Source organism: Pezoporus occidentalis, unplaced genomic scaffold, assembly GCF_034315485.1.
Source record: "Pezoporus occidentalis ecotype Australia unplaced genomic scaffold, CSIRO_AGI_Poc_V1 ctg20, whole genome shotgun sequence".
In the NCBI taxonomy this organism is placed as follows: Eukaryota; Metazoa; Chordata; class Aves; order Psittaciformes; family Psittacidae; genus Pezoporus; species Pezoporus occidentalis.
In genome coordinates, this window is record NW_026913856.1 from 4,859,519 (window position 1) to 4,875,583 (window position 16,065).

Consider the following 16,065-nt stretch of genomic DNA (forward strand, 5'->3'; position numbering starts at 1 on the left):
AAATTGGGAGAAGAAATGGACACCCACCACTCTCCATCATCCTGTCAGGCAGCTGTAGAGAGCAATAAGGTCCCCATTGAGCCTTCTTTTCTCCAGACTACCCCCCACCCCAGTCCCTCAGCCATTCCCCATCACACTTGTGCTCCAGACCCTTTGCCAGCTTCACTGCCCTTCTCTGGACCTGCTCCAGCACCTCAATGTCTCCCTTAGAGTGAGGGGCCCAGAGCTGAACACAGGATTCATCAGTGCCCAGTACAGGGGGACAATCACTGCCCTGGCCCTGCTGGCCACACTGGTACTGATATAGGACATGATGCCGTTGGCCTTCTTGCCTGCCTGGGCACAAGCTGCTCATGTTCAGCTCGGTCAGTCAGCAACCCCAGACCTTTTCAGCCAAGCAGCTTTCCAGCCACTCTTCACCAAGCTTGGAGCATTGCATGGGGTTGTTGTGACCCAAATGAAGGGCCCTCACTTTGCCTTGTTGAGCCTCATACATTGACCATAGCCCATCGATCCAGCCTGTCCAGATCCCTCTGCAGAGCCTCCCTATGCTTCAGCTGATCAACCCTCCCAGCCAGCTTGGTGTTGTCTGCAAATTTACTGAGGGTGCACTCAATCCCCTCATCCAGATCATCAACAAAGATGTTAACACTGGCACTGACACTGAGCCCTGAAGGACACCACCAGTGGCCAGTCACCAATGAGATGTGATACCATTTACTATCACTAATTGATACAAACCACCACCACACCTTGATACAAACTGGCTAGATATCCCTTGAGCCTTCTCCTCTCCAGGCTTTGTCTCCAGGCTGTCTGTCTCAGCAGTCTTTGCTTTGCCTCTACCCATATACCTGATCCACCTGTCCCTTAATCATCTCTGTAGCCCTTCACTGCACTCACTCCAGTACATCCGATCCTTTCCTGCACTGGGAGCTCAGGTCTGGACACAGACCCCAGATGTGTCTCACCAGTGCTGAGCAGAGGATAAGAATCACTTCTCTCAACCTGGTGGCAACGCTCCTTCTAATGCAGCCCAGGATGCTCTTGGCTGCCTTTGCAGCAGATGCATGGAGCTGACCCAGCTTTTAGCTTGTCATTCACCAGCAGTCTTACCCAGGTCCTTCTGTGAGACCTCTGGCTTCTGGACGTTGTTTTTAAATCGGCATATCTAAGCCCATGCACATGAATTCATATCAGGCATGAAAAGAAAAGGAGGTTGCTATTCCAAGGCACTGCATACCTACAGCTCCCAATGGATAAGAGTGAAGTGTTATGATTAAAGCCCTGTTTCATGTTTCCAGGTTGCCTGCAGCAGAGCCTTCATCATCAAATTGTGTATAAACGAAGACTCTGTACAATGCTACATTTCAACTAAGCTCTAACAAGAACCACTCAAGAGAAAAGTGGATTTCATTCCAGTTTATCCCTTTGTTTCCAACTGTGGTAAGTTATAAACCTATTGTAAAATAGATACCACACAACATAGGGGCATGCAGCTCTAAGATAACTCATCCTAAAACAGTGATCTATATGGAAGGCTAGATAATGCTGCATTATACATGAAAATATCAGCTGCTTTATGAACAGACCCCCACTGCCATGTGCTGGGAGGTATGAATTAGACATGATGAAGATAATAAAGCAAAAACACAGTGTTTAGGCTATCTTTTTACAAAGCACTTGTCTGGTTCTGCACTTAAAATAGGAACCTGCATCCATTCCCTTATTACCCAAGACAGACCTTCATCATTCTTGAACCCTCTTGTTAAGGTGAATAGCAAAAAAGGGAAAAATTAGATATTATTGCTAAAGCCCCATGCCTGGCCCCTGGGGTGCCTGGTTGTACAAGATAGTTGCAGAATGAAAATGCAGAAATGAGCACTACAGAAATGCTTATGGATGAGGAAATAGTATCATGAACTGTTATGTCAAGTGAGACCCTATTTATAAACAGACAAAGAGCTTCTTGGTGTGTAAGTGATGGGAGGCAAGACATTGTTCACTGTACAAATGAGTGCAAAATATGACAGAAAGGAACTGTTGGGCTCTCAGGAAGAATAATACATGTGCCATTATCATTTGGACACCAAGGACAGTAGCATATTCATCAGTATTGAGTTGCAGAGAACCTGCGCCTATCCTTTGTGAATCCTGTGGGAGGTTGTGTACGTGTTATGTTTTTGGGGTAGGTCTGTGGAAGGTCCTGGAGTTCCTCATCAATGCCAGGGATTGTGTACAGTAAGGCAGGTTTGGCAGAAAGGCACAGATGTCGTGATTTGAATGTGCTAGCTCTTTCTCTCTGCGTGGATGAGACGTTTCAGATGTCCACATTGCCTTGAAAGCCATGGTTGGAAAGGTACAAAAAGGGGGGAGACAGACTGGTCACTATTTCAGAGAGCAACAATAGCTCAGCAGGTTACAGGGGCAACTATTTGCACTACAGACAAAACAAAGCAGGGACCCTGCCTGTAAGATGCCTGCTGTTTTCCTAGTGGTTTGTAACACTGCCTCTTTTATCCCCTAGGTAAATGCAGCAGTGTGTCATACCAGCCATTTATTCAATTTCTTTTCACTTCCTTCCTCCTTCCTCCCTCCAGATCAAGCAGTCACAGCTTGGACAAGACTCTTGAAAGACAAGCATTCAAGCAAAGCTGGCTGTCTAGGCCAGGTTGGACAGGGCTTTGAGCAATCCAGTCTAATGGAAGGTGTCTACACTCATGGCAACGGATTGGAACTAGATGATCTTCCAACCCAAGCCATTCTATAACTCTATAATCTAAGAGTTAGATCCCAGGGTAAAGACCCAGACTGACTGCCAGCTTTCAAGATGCAACAGAAAGCTTAGGACTTGACAGTCAGTGTCCAGGCTGAGTTTAGACTCTGGAGGCTTAAAAATCATCATCAGTTGAGAGTAGCATGGTGAGTTGACTAGATGCTGCCACAGCATTCACTCACAAAATTGGGGTAATGGTGTTTTCTGTCACTAGTCATTACAGCCTACAACTACACAAATCTCCTAGTGCTATAAGAAAAGCTATGCCCAGTTCTGTTCCACAAATACCATGTTCAAGACAAATGTTACAGTGCTTATGCCTTTCACAGTGCCAAACTGGGACCTGTTTTGGAGGCTGAAAAGCACTTTCAGATGGAGGAAATCTCCAAGAAGGAATCAAAGTCAAGTTACTCTGAAAGACTACAGTGCCTTTGCATCTTCTGTACAACAGGTACAGACACATCAAGTTTAACTTTTCCAAGGACATTGATGGGACTTGGAAATCAAATCCCATTCAGAAGGTACACTCCGGACATGTATTGCAACTGTAGTGCTACACCGACCACTCCAGACAAGACGCAAACAAGGGACAGTGGGTAAGACGCTGAGTTTGCAGTGTTAAATATATTTGTCGTTCTCTGTCATTGCTTTAATAGGAGCCACTATAAAGACGTTGTTCAGAGGCACTGTTTTTTTTCCTGTTGCATTTTCCTAACCTTGCCAGTCTTTGAGACAGGGATTATAGCAGTGAGTAGTTTATCTCTTCTGAAGAAGTAACAAAATGCCATGGCTTTCAGACCTCTTATCCCATAGACCCTTATCTTTTTACTTCCAATTGTACCTGGGGAAAGGATGAGGAGCCCATGAACTCCCAGAAATTTAGCACATTATTAGTATTTTTTTAACCCAGGGGGCAAGGAACAAAACAGGAGAGCTGAGTGCTGTGAAGTAGCGTGCTTAACTTTGTCTCCTGATCTCTGAATCTAGCACATTAAAGGATGGTGTTGCCATTTGATACCTGCTGCTGCTAAGAGAATGCATAATGATAAAACCACCAGCTAAGCTCTTACATCATTTTACAATCAGGCATCTCAAAAACTGTTTATCTGATCAGCACCAAATTCTGTCAGAGCGTTGACATGTGCATTTCTAAATAATTTCAGTATGTCAACCTGAATAGACACACAGAATAAGAGAGTTAATTATCTTTGACAACTTTGCCAGCTAATTTCCTATTTATATGTACCAAACTAGGGGCCTCTTTTATCCTTCCTTGTCACAAAGAGTTTATCAATCAAATCAAGGCCTAAAATTGGCTGCCAAGGCGGTCTGCCATACCAAAGGGGAGTTTATCTGTTTGAAATCTTCTCGACTACCTAATGACAGCAACATTGACATGAAACATAATAGGCACTGTTTTTTGTTGTTCCCTCTCTCTCCCTGCCCCCTTGCTTTTTCTGCTCAAAGCGGACATTGCCTCTATGGGAGATGGTGAAGCTCAGACTGGTCCCTCCCCTGCCCTCCCACAGCTCCCCGCTTCCTAAACATGCCTGCTCCTGGATGCAGCTGTCAGGACCGGGTTTCAGATACACACAGTTCACCTCTGGATTTGAGCTGACAGAACCTGCCCGTGTCAACTCCATCCTTGTCTCTGCCAATTCAAGCACATTCGTTGAGGAACATGAACAATGTTAAAGACTAGCCGCTCTTGCTGACAGGCATTAGATGGCAGAGCTTTTGGTGCATGTTGTCACTACTTTTCCCTGACAGGCAGTTATGTTTTACTTTAATAGCCATATATCTCCTCTCCAGTTCCCTTTAACTGGGTGGAATTTTACAAGGATACCAAGAGGTTGTCACTTCATCAGTGCATGCCGCTGTTATCCCACATCAGGGAACTCCCCCTTACGAGCATCGTGTAAAAACGTGCTGCAACCCATGGCAAAGGTAACAGAAAACATCATGGTCCTTGCTGATACCTTGCTAGGATTTTCCTTCTCATCCTGGGTTTGGAGAGGCCAAGCAGTCAGGGCCTAATGGTCAGCTGAACCCACACAGGCATTTTCTCTGGAGAAGTTATGCTGGTGGTGGCAAGATTCATTACACACGATGTTCATAATCAATCAAGCCACCATTACTAGTTAAAAATAAATAAAGCCATAGATCTCTCTAAAAACATTGAATTGTTGCTTATACAGTCACCACTCCTGGGCCAGACCACACAGGGAAGATTATTTATTATGTGAGGAAAAAAACAAAACGTGGTGTCATTTGCCTTCTTGAAAATGGGGCCATTTCTTTTCTCACCAATACACCATGTGATGGAAGACACTCAGTGCTCTGTCTTGCATTCATGCTGTACTCTGTAGACCCAGAGAAGATAAAATGTCTGCTCCAGTGCTCTCCCTTACCTCTGGGTGTCTAGGCACTTTTATCTCAAGGTTGTTCTCCTTGAAGTGAGCCACAGAGAGATAGAATCACAATTTTTTAACACTCCATTAACTTATGTCCTTAGAAATTGGCTTCTTTTCTAATTCCAACCTTCTATCCCAAAAGCTATCTCCTCATTCCATTTGTTTCAGAAGATGGCGGGCACTGCGCTAGCCAATACCCCTGTCTGTAAGAAGAGCAACTGAGCTTGTATTCTTCCTGTAGTTGAAGTAGGCATTCAAGATAAGCACCCTACCCCTTACCAGATGGGGTCTCACAGAAGGTACAAAGCATCTGGAATGAAATGTCTCGTTGTAATGAGGTCTTGAAAGCAGATTATATGTTATATTAGTACTTACTATCTGAAAGAAGACGTGAGAGGGGAAAAAATGATTGGCAGATTATTTAATGTCACCCAAAAGCCTCAAGGGCCCAATTAAACAGGAAATATGTTTGGCTTTTGGACTACAGTTGTCCATTCCCTGGGGCTTCTGCAGCATGGAGGCTGGACATATGTTACTTGCTCATGCTCTAAGAAATTATATTTGCATGGGGAGTGATACCTGCTTGTCCAGAATTAAGATGTCAAGACCTTCTCTCATTCTAATGCCAGTGCTCTCAGACAGAATGTGCCTGGAGAGGGCCCACAACCCAGTCAAACAGCTGGGCTTATCACCTTTGCCATTCCCATGAGAGTCTGTGTGAAGATCCAGCTGTTTGGGTAACACAGTGGAATAGGAAATCAGAGAATGTGCATTCTACACACTCCTCTTTTATCACTGAATATTATGAAGTCACTCACCAAATAACTCAGGTCATAAGAAAAAAGGATTTCACAAACTCACAAAACCGATACAAAGTCCTTTCCAGGCCTGCTGAGTCAGTGGAGAAACCTCTTCCACTTTTGAAATCAATGACAAAACTATTTGGGTATTTCTCCCCAGATATACAAGCCAAGAATGGCTTTAAGCTGTTAAAGCTGAGCTGGTTTCTTTGCAAATTGTCAACATCAACTTCAAGGTTTATGAGTCTTTCTCACCTGGGTTTCTCATCTTTCCTGTCCAGAAGCTATGGAACTTTTCAAAGGTACCAGAAAACCTAGTCATTTTAGCACCACTGAAGAGCCAACTTGTATTCACAGAAAATACTCTGGCAGCCTAGAGGTTCCTGTGTACAATTTATTCTGGGACGCACAAATAAACCTTTCTTCTGATGCTTGTCCCAAACAGCATACACTTCAAATGGTAAAACCCAGTGACTGCTGGACTACTTTGATCTACTGAGGCTTCAGAGCAAATCCATACTGCAAGCTCCCACTGCCTGCAGAAGGCCACTTTTTTTGGGAGGAGTGGCTGCAGGTCAGACCTGTACACAGATAGGTGCATTCAGACATATTCAGTATGCTCCGGGAGACTTCTAGGGACAGATCTCAGACTAGCTCCAGCAGCAGAACAAATGGCTCATGACACAGCTAGGGGAGTAATGGTGTGGGCTAAGGTTGTCTGTACAATGGCTATTATTTTTATTTCACAGTTTCTGTAAGATGAAGGCTCAAAAATATTCTTAAATATGGAGCAAAATGACTGTGCTCAGACCCTAGAGACCAATCCTCAGTGATTAATATCCTGGTGGCAGTAGCCCTGTTAGTGCTGTGAAAGGCTCCTTATAGCTAGTGAAAGATCGCTAACATTTCACCGAATGCACACACAAGTCACCAGACAGGAAAAACTGGAAAACAAAGTTCTCATCATTCCACTGTATTAATAAAGCCACTGCAGCAACAGTGCAAGATCTCACATACCACAGAACCAATTCTCGGCAGTGAACTTACATAAAAAGGAGGAGATTACTTCTGGATGGTGCCTTTGCTGAGACTCCCAGCACACGCTGTTGGTGATGCAGATGCTTATCCAGTAGAAGCTGGGCAGAGATCAGCAATTCATTTCCCATTAGCCGGTATTGAACATCAGTCATTACAACCAGCACGGTCCAGACCTGAGCCAGTGACCTAAGGGTGAAAGGCTGCAGCTTCCCAAGCCGGTAATCATTACGTTTTGACACAACCAATTATTCAAAAACAGTCACTCAGAGATCAATTAAAATTTTGGTAACTTAACCTGTTCTTTGCTTCTCCTTTGTTTCCCACACATCATGTTCCCCAGTCTAAATAAACAGAACACTTTGTCACTGCACTATATAATTCTGTATTCAAACTGTCAGGACCTACCCTAGTCACCTCTGTCACTGTCTCTACCAATCCCAGTGCACTCGCTCAGGCCTCTGAAGAGTATTAAAGTGCTTTTCCTGACAGACACTTTGATAACATCACCAAGCACATGCATTGAGGAAAATTCCTTCTGACAGCATTCACTCAACAAGCTGAAAACTAAAGAGGTATACGGGTTTGTTTTACTTACCCTGCTTGTGTGATAAATGTTATAATTAACTCTCTGTCTAATACTGGGAAGCTATTGTTAAGTTTCACGGCCTTTGAAGATTCACATTTGTAACAGCAAACCACTCAAATGAACACATTTAGCAATGACTGCATTTTTCAGTGATTTCTTAATGTTGCCAAACAGCAGCACTGAATATTTATAGAGTTTCTGTTAAAAAATTACACATATCATTGCTTGTTTTCGCTTTGATCTAGAATTTATTGTCTATGAAGTAAAAAAAGACAGACCCTGCCACACACCTCCTATCTTTTGTACACCTCCCAGTGTATGTTGGCTGCTTAAGACATCGTTTAGAGGCAGGTCCTCTCAGACTCCAGTACAAACCTAATTAAATTAATGCAACTCCTGGACAACACAGAATCATTATTGCTGCAACCATTCTAACATTTATCACATCCACAGAGTCATCCATCAGAAACTAAATGCTTAGTCTCCAACACTATTTGATGGCTCCAGTTACATTTTTTCTCCCCAGCAAGAGCAAATTATTACAGATGGACCCTACAATGATGTGTCCACCTTTTGTATTACCAGCAGAGTCTGCAATGCAGTTTAACAGTGCGTACTCCTGCCCTGGGAGCTTCCTGCCAAAGCAAACACCGCTCGAGACCTTTGGGAATGGTGAAGAACATGGACTGACACCAGTTCCTTGGGACGCCACCAAAGGTTAGGTGCATGGCTGAGTAAATTACTAGCTTCAGAGACAGTCTAAGCTCTCAACATCACTGTGTTCTGCAGTGGAAAACTGGTAGAATCATAGAATCACAGAATAGTTAGGGTTGGAAAGGACCTTAAGATCATACAGTTCCAACTGCCCTGCCGTGGGCAGGGACACCTCACACTAAATCATATCACCCAAGTCCTTGTCCAACCTGGCCTTGAACACTGCCAGGGATGGAGCATTCACAACCTCCCTGGACAACCCATTCCAGTGCCTCACCCCCTGAACAGGAAAGAATTTCCTTCTTATATCCAATCTAATCTAAACTTCTCCTGTTTAAGTTTTAACCCATTACCCCTTGTCCTGTCACTACAGTCCCTAATGAAGAGTCCCTCCCCAGCATCCCTATAGGCCCCCTTCAGATCCTGGAAGGCTGCTCTGAGGTCTCCACGCAGCCTTCTCTTCTCCAGGCTGAACAGCCCCAACTTCCTCAGCCTGTCTTCATATGGGAGGTGCTCCAGTCCCCTGATCATCCTCGTGGCCTCCTCTGGACTTGTTCCAACAGTTCCATGTCCTTTTTATGTTGAGGACACCAGAACTGCACACAATGCTCCAGGTGAGGTCTCACAAGAGCAGAGCAGCGGGGCAGGATCACCTCCTTCGACCTGCTGGTCACGCTCCTTTTGATGCAGCCCAGGATACGGTTGCTTTCTGGGCTGTGAGCGCACACTGAAGCCGGCTCATGTTCATTTTCTCATCAACCAACACCTCCAAGTCCTTCTCTGCAGGGCTGCTCTGAATCTCTTCTCTGCCCAACCTGTAGCTGTGCCTGGGATTGCTCCGACCCAGGTGTAGGACCTTGCACTTGGCATGGTTAAACTTCATGAGGTTGGCATCAGCCCACCTCACAAGCGTGTCGAGGTCCCTCTGGATGGCATAAGGGAGGAAGTGAAAAAAGCAGCTAATAAGAGGGTAGAAGTTTATGTCAAAATAGGTCTCTGTTTAGAGCTGCTTGAACTTTCATTGATTCAGAGTCCCTCAGACACTCCTGCCATTTGCAATACCATGGATGTCACCTTTACATTTGGCCCAGGGTCATGGGTTTCTCTGTTCTGTGAGAATGCAACTGCTTTTCACACTGTTACCTTTCTGAAATGCAGCTCTGAGGATAATTGCTGATGTAAATGTCTCTGATGTAAAAAAACTAAAACAATCCCCCTTACATACACTGATACTGCTATATCCATTGCCTGAACTGCTGTTCCTCCTATTTCTCCTTGGAACATGGATGAAATCAGTCATTTTTGATTTCTACCTGCCAGGAAAATGATAGTGAACTAACTAAAAGGGCTTCAAGCTTCCCTACTGCCCCAAGCAGCACACACAGGTGCCAGCATTTCAGGTCACTGCTTTGCTGCACTATGCACAGACCAGTGGGATCTTGCTCTTTAAGGCAGCCACAAAGTGCTCAGCAACCATAACGTTCCTGACTCCATGCTGCAGAACTCACTGGTCAGCAGGATGTGACGAAAGGAACTCGGCAACTTCAGTTTTGTGAGTTTGAAAATAAATAAATGGATCTGTAATTTACTCCCCACCCCTAGTTCCACCCCCTTCGTTACCATTCTGGGTCTTTGCCACAGTGAACTTCACAGTACTCTCGTCTTCATTAGCTCTGCAGGCTATCTAAGTTTTATAATAGCCACAGTGACAAAAACAAAGACACAACCAGCCTGCCTCAGGGAGACAAGAGTCTTGCATTTTAAACAATTTGACCACACAGGGCACATGTTTCCTATAGAGCTACTTCAGAATGTGAATAGAAAGGATAATTTGTCTGAACTGCCTTCACATAAACAGTTATTTAAATTATCTTTCTTCTTTTATTACAATGATTTTTTGTTTAATCTTGAGATTGATTTTACATGAAAACCTGTCACTACTCTTTTAGCAAAAAGCAATAGATGAGGGCTTGTTTTAATAATTATTGTCGTTCCCTAGGCTGTCTTAAGCACAGACAACAGTATTGTTCTGATGAAATCTAACCAAAGACTGATTGAGCTGGGTCCTCCTGTCTTGCTTTCTAGGTAGGTGAGGGGCTGCTATTCTGTTCACAAATGTGGCACTGGAGCTGAGTATACCTTATTGCCATGGTAAATGTTTCCACTGAGAAACATTTCCTTTGGGGTTTATTCTGTAACTTGCTCATAAGCATCTGCTTGAAGTTTGGTGGAGAAGTTTAAGAGAGCACAATTTTAAAGAATAATAATAATAAAACATTTCAGCTTCTTTAAACTACAAGAGTATTAAGAAAACACAAGTTAAGCACTTTAGGAAGCTTAAATTTTTATAACTGTTCTGGGGTATTGGTATAATACTTCAAGAAAGTTCTTCTTTCAGTGTACATTTCTGCAAAATGCATAACAATACCTGCTTAAATTCACATTTACCCAGGAGACCAGAACATCTTTGAATTGCTTGTCTGCTTTTTCATGCAAATTTTTATTTATCCTAAAACATTCTAAGGGATAAATAGTATATAGTTTAAAAATATATATTATACTTTAAATATATGTGCAATGTTTGAGAGAATAAAGATTAAGGATTAAGTTTTCTGGGCCAGTATAAACAGAGAGACTTCATTTGCTCCAGTAACTTTTCTCAGATGTACAGTAGTATCTCTAAGATAGAAATGTGGATTCTTTACAGATTATGGCCTGAGATAGATGTGTTCATTATATCCTTTTTGGGATGCAATTTATGGATACACATTGCATTTAGCCTAAGTATGCTGCATTAAAACTCAATGTTCTTAACAGTCCTTAGTCTCAGAAACAACTGGAGCTGTGACCCACAGCTGTCTGTTTCCCAACAGGATTTTACACACAGGGATGTCTCCTGACATGAGGAGATTCCTTGCTTAGAGCCTAGAGATGACCCAGCTGCAGCCTCTTTGCACTGAGAGGCACAGGGGAGATATAATGCAATGAAATGCTACCTAAAGAGCTGGTTTGGGCATGCAAACCTCCCTCAGCATTTGTTCACTTCACTCAGTATATAGCTGTTTCCAGAGACACTTGGCTGCTGTAGATGTCTGGAATTAGCTGTTCTGCTGCTGGATCTCCTGATTTCACCTCGCACATAAAGATAGAATTTTCTTTCTGCTGAAGAGGTGTTATTTTTTTAAGATATTAAGATGTACATGTTTTATTACTAGATCTAATTTAAACTGGTGAATGCAATCACTTGCCTGCCAACTTGTGACTTGATTTTTTTCTGGGTATCCTTGCCCCTTGACCAAACCTGCATCAGATTGGGGTTTTTCCAACATTTGTAAACCGATTCATCTTACTGTTTCTTTACTTTCTAATACCACATCTGATCTGGGAGACACTGGGATTCTTGCTGGCTTTGCGATCATTTTTAATTCTTTCTTTTTTTTTTACTGATATCAACTTCTGGAACACTGGCCAGTGTTGCACGGTTCTCCTGGTTGTTAGTCGAGCTGCTTCTCAACTACTAGACATTATTATTAACTACTAGATAAGGGGAGGTTTCTTTGTTTCTGGTTACTGGCTGGTACAGAACAAGATTATAAAGGATTTACTGAACAAGGTGCCAACTGGCTGAGAAATATGCTGGCAGTCCATGATGTTCATGATTGACAGTGATGAACTCAAGAGGTGCCTGTGAAGTTCCCTCTTAAAATCTATGATTATTTTTGTGATTTGGTACCACTTTCTCCAACAGTGAAAATATGACCAGGTCAGGATCAGCAGGTCAAACATTAGTCTAGCCTTCTTTAATCTGCCTTTGATTTGACATTCCTAGCAACTCAAGTCATCATTTCTTCCTTACATACTTTGTTGAGAGGAATTAGTTTTGGTTTAGCTTTTGCAGCTGATGCTACCCAAACTTCAGAAAAACCGTCTGCTTCCCTGAGGTTTAAATGGGTGGTAAAGGTGTTATTGCACATGCTGATGATAGAGCTTCATCAGTTCTGAGAAGCTTTTTAGCACATCCAATTTCAAACTAAACCCATTTGCCACCAATGTCTCGCAGTGAATGAAAAGATCAAGGACATCTGATTGAACTCTTTATATAGATTATAGGAACATTCATTTGTTCTCTTGCCTATTAGGGCTACATTTCTATGAATTCATTATGAGATTAAATGGTATTTTCATATTTGGAAAGCAGAGCAGATATTATACAAAAGACAGGACATATTTGATACGTGACCATTAGGTTAAGTCAAAGGACATTAACCAAAACAGAGTGGATCTGTATAATTAATCCCCACTATCGGAAGTAGGTTTAAACAAAATTCATGTAAGAGAATTCATAACTGATTGAACAAGAAGTTCTACATTTCCTTCTGCTAGTAATAATACCATTAATTTAAAAAATCTAGATGTCCTCAGCAACTCTGTAACAATTGTTTGGGGAAAATCATATATTCTTTTCGACCATGCAAAAAGCATATTTTAAACACATATTTTATTTTACACTCCAGCACCAGTTTCAGGACAATGTACACATATTGCAATATGCCCAATTAAATGAGACATAAATGGTTCACCTTTCATTTTGTATCACTTGAGCGACCAAGAACATGGGAATTTGGGACAGACCTCCAGGGAAACAATAGATTAAAGCAGGAATGAGGAACCCAAAAGACTGTACTCTCCTAACAGCATATCATTGCTAAACTGAGTCCTACACATGGTACACAGTCCTCCCATTTGCTGGAATAAAGGACAAACCCAGTACCTTTTCTAAGTAATTCTGTTTCCTGCTGCTGAGTCAAATAACATCTTGCTGTCTGCCAGAAAGGATCTGTTAAACTCAGAGCCATTCTTTTCTCTATCTGCAGTTTAGCTTCTATCCTGATGCCCTATTGCTACATAGGTATAATAATTACACAATTTAACTATAATTATATCGTTATATACAGAGTTTATATAATCCTTAACAGAGTCCATTGTTAGAAGATCTTCGTATTTCTCAGCTGCTTCTTTTTTATCCACTGTTCGCAGGTGGATCCCTCTGTAATCCCCTCCAAATTATACCAAACAAACTTCACAACTTTAAAGTACTCTCTAAGTAGAAATCTAGTAAGTTCACATGCTGCAGACAACTCACACAATTAATAACCTAAGTATTTTTATGGAGATGTAGGATTCTTCACGTCCAAATGCAGAGGGTTTTTATCCTGTCTGCTAAATGCAGCTCCAGAGGCAAAGGGAATGGAAAATGGATATCAAACTAGCTGGAAAGCCACACAGAACAGATAAGCACCTTGGACAATGCATGTAAAGTAGCTCAGATACTTACTTATTTGTTTGCAATAGTCTCCCAAGCAGCTTCTCACTAAGGCAATATTTTAAGCGCACTGCAACCTTTGGAACCAAAGAGGTTTCTTTTTAATAATAACAATAACCAACAGCAATAAACATCACAGGTCAGCATCCTAACTCCCATATGACCAACACAAAATACAACACTGGAAGCTGACTTTGGGAACATTTCAGCTGCTGGAAGTCAGAATAGTTCTATATCCTCCAAGAGAGTTGCACTGATTTTTATCACCTAAGAATCTGACCGTTGTAACACAGTATACACAAAGGAAACCTAACATTATATCAGATAACTGGTTAACCAGCCCTTTGCTTTTCTGTCTCCTGTCTCCTCAATTGCTGCAAGCAATTAAGTGCCCACCACTTGTTTGAACAACCAAACCAAAATAATTACAAATGCATGTTGCACTACAACAATTGCATATTAACAAAGGCTTGGGGCCAATTAATCATTACACCATCAATATCTAATTTGCATAAAACTATCCTCTTTAAAGACTCCATGTTTGGGGTGACAGGGTTACCTCATTGATTATGCAAATTCCCCATCAAGCTTTGCAGAAGCAGTCAAAAGAAATAAAAAGGCTTGTCTGTTTGCAGCCAACATCCTACAGCCATGAGGCAAGACAAAATTGGGGGAAGAAAGCAAGCAAGCAAGCAAGAAAACTGAAAGGAAGCAAGAAAGAGAAAAGCAACAACATAGACTTCAGTGTTAAAAGGCCGCAGCACAGCTCAGGCTTAGAAGAATAAGGCTGTAAAGAAACCAAATCCAGAGTAGCTCAATGAAGGCAGCGGCGGTGGATCGACTTCTTTACAGCCATGTCATGTCATAAACCCTAGTCTCAAAATCATTTTCTATTTTACCTAGAGCTTCCTTAAAGGCGCATCCTTAAAGTAGATATATCTTATATAAGACAAATATACATGTCATATAAGACAAACCAAAGTCCTACAGATGAACCCACCAATAATAAAATGATGCATTCCTCCTACGATTTGGGACATTTACTTGCATGAAGATTTTCTCTGGAAAAGCACTATCTTCTTAAATTAGCAATTTTCTCCTTGAATCTGATGAAGAATTCTCACACTGACTGTGGGTGACAATTGTAATTATAATGTTTTCCACTTGCACAACTAGGCTGTGAAATGAGCAGGCCATGAGCTCTAACCACTTTTGCCTGGCTCTGCAGCAAAAGCCAAGGGATCTGTTGTGCTGCAACATACAACCCAGATTCCCCAAAGTCATGGCCATGGCACAGCTCGGTGTCACCAGTTAGCTGCTGGGACAAGGCAAAAGGAGCAAAGGACTCTCTGCATCTGGACTTCATTTTCGGGGTGATACAAGGCAAGCCAGATTTGCTTTTTTATCCAGACCCGTGCAAAGTGGGAAGTACTGTATAGAATTCTTTTAGGAATCTTTTTTCCTTCTGAGACTGGGAACTGGAATAAGCAGGCCTCCTACAGGATAATTAAGCCCCTTTCTTATGGTCAGAGAAAGGCACAGCAGGCAGATTTATCTTTCCTCAGAGTCAGAGAACAAGCCTCTAACACGGATACAAAAAAAACCCTCATCTCTGAAAGCCAGGATTCAGTGCAGTCACATGCTTTTAGTGCTGCAGTATGGTAGACAGCAAGACATAAACCAGTTTGACCAGGTTTCACTCTATCCAAAGTACATATACCTACAGAAGAGGCCAAATACTTGGAAATTCAAAATAGCAAGCGTCCAAGAAACAAGGCCACTGAGTAGGGAAAGCAGAAGACTTCCCACAGCAAGTACTGTAAAAAAAGCACCAGTGTAGCACACAGTATACCTGCAACATACTTCAAGCTCTGTTTTCCATGGAGGGCTTTTCAACACCAAAATGGGGGACAAGGTGAAGAGAAGGGAGTTTAAAGTGCAAGCTGCACTCTCTGCTCCAAAAAGCACACTATGCTGATTCAAAAAAAACATTTTCAAAAATGCCTGTGGGTAAATTTGAGCTGCCCACAGCTCCCCAGGGGCAGTCGAACTTGCTGTCGAGCCATTTATGTGGATTTCAGTCAAATTCTAATTTTAGTGTTCATTAAACATGGGTAATTCCCAAGCCAATCCCTGCATCACCTAGTATACATAATACCTCTACAATATAGGTCATCCTAGCTTAGAAAACACATACAGACATCAAAGTGCAACCATTTCATTGTAAGTATTAACTTTATAAATAATTATGAACTTCTTAATTCTTTACAAGATGCTGTATAATCACAAATATTTAAAAAACATCACAATAGGAAGATATGTGGGCGGTTATGGTACATAGGTATACATGTATACAACCCACCCACACGTGTATTAAAGCAAGCAGAGAGGTCTAAATATACATGTGTCTGCCT

General features: G+C 42.2%; 1 long non-coding RNA gene across 2 annotated transcripts; it reads right to left on the reverse strand.

Annotated features, from left to right (window-relative positions):
* Positions 1-1,424: 1,424 nt before the first annotated feature.
* Positions 1,425-8,341, reverse strand: LOC134163397 (uncharacterized). 2 transcript variants are annotated; one of them, XR_009964721.1, is made up of 3 exons: positions 7,434-8,341; positions 7,038-7,126; positions 1,425-2,337 (listed from the first exon to the last, which is right to left on the reverse strand). It is a non-coding gene; the product is annotated as an uncharacterized LOC134163397 (long non-coding RNA). The 2 variants fall into 2 exon arrangements; XR_009964722.1 differs by lacking the exon at positions 1,425-2,337 and adding an exon at positions 3,402-5,139.
* Positions 8,342-16,065: the final 7,724 nt, after the last annotated feature.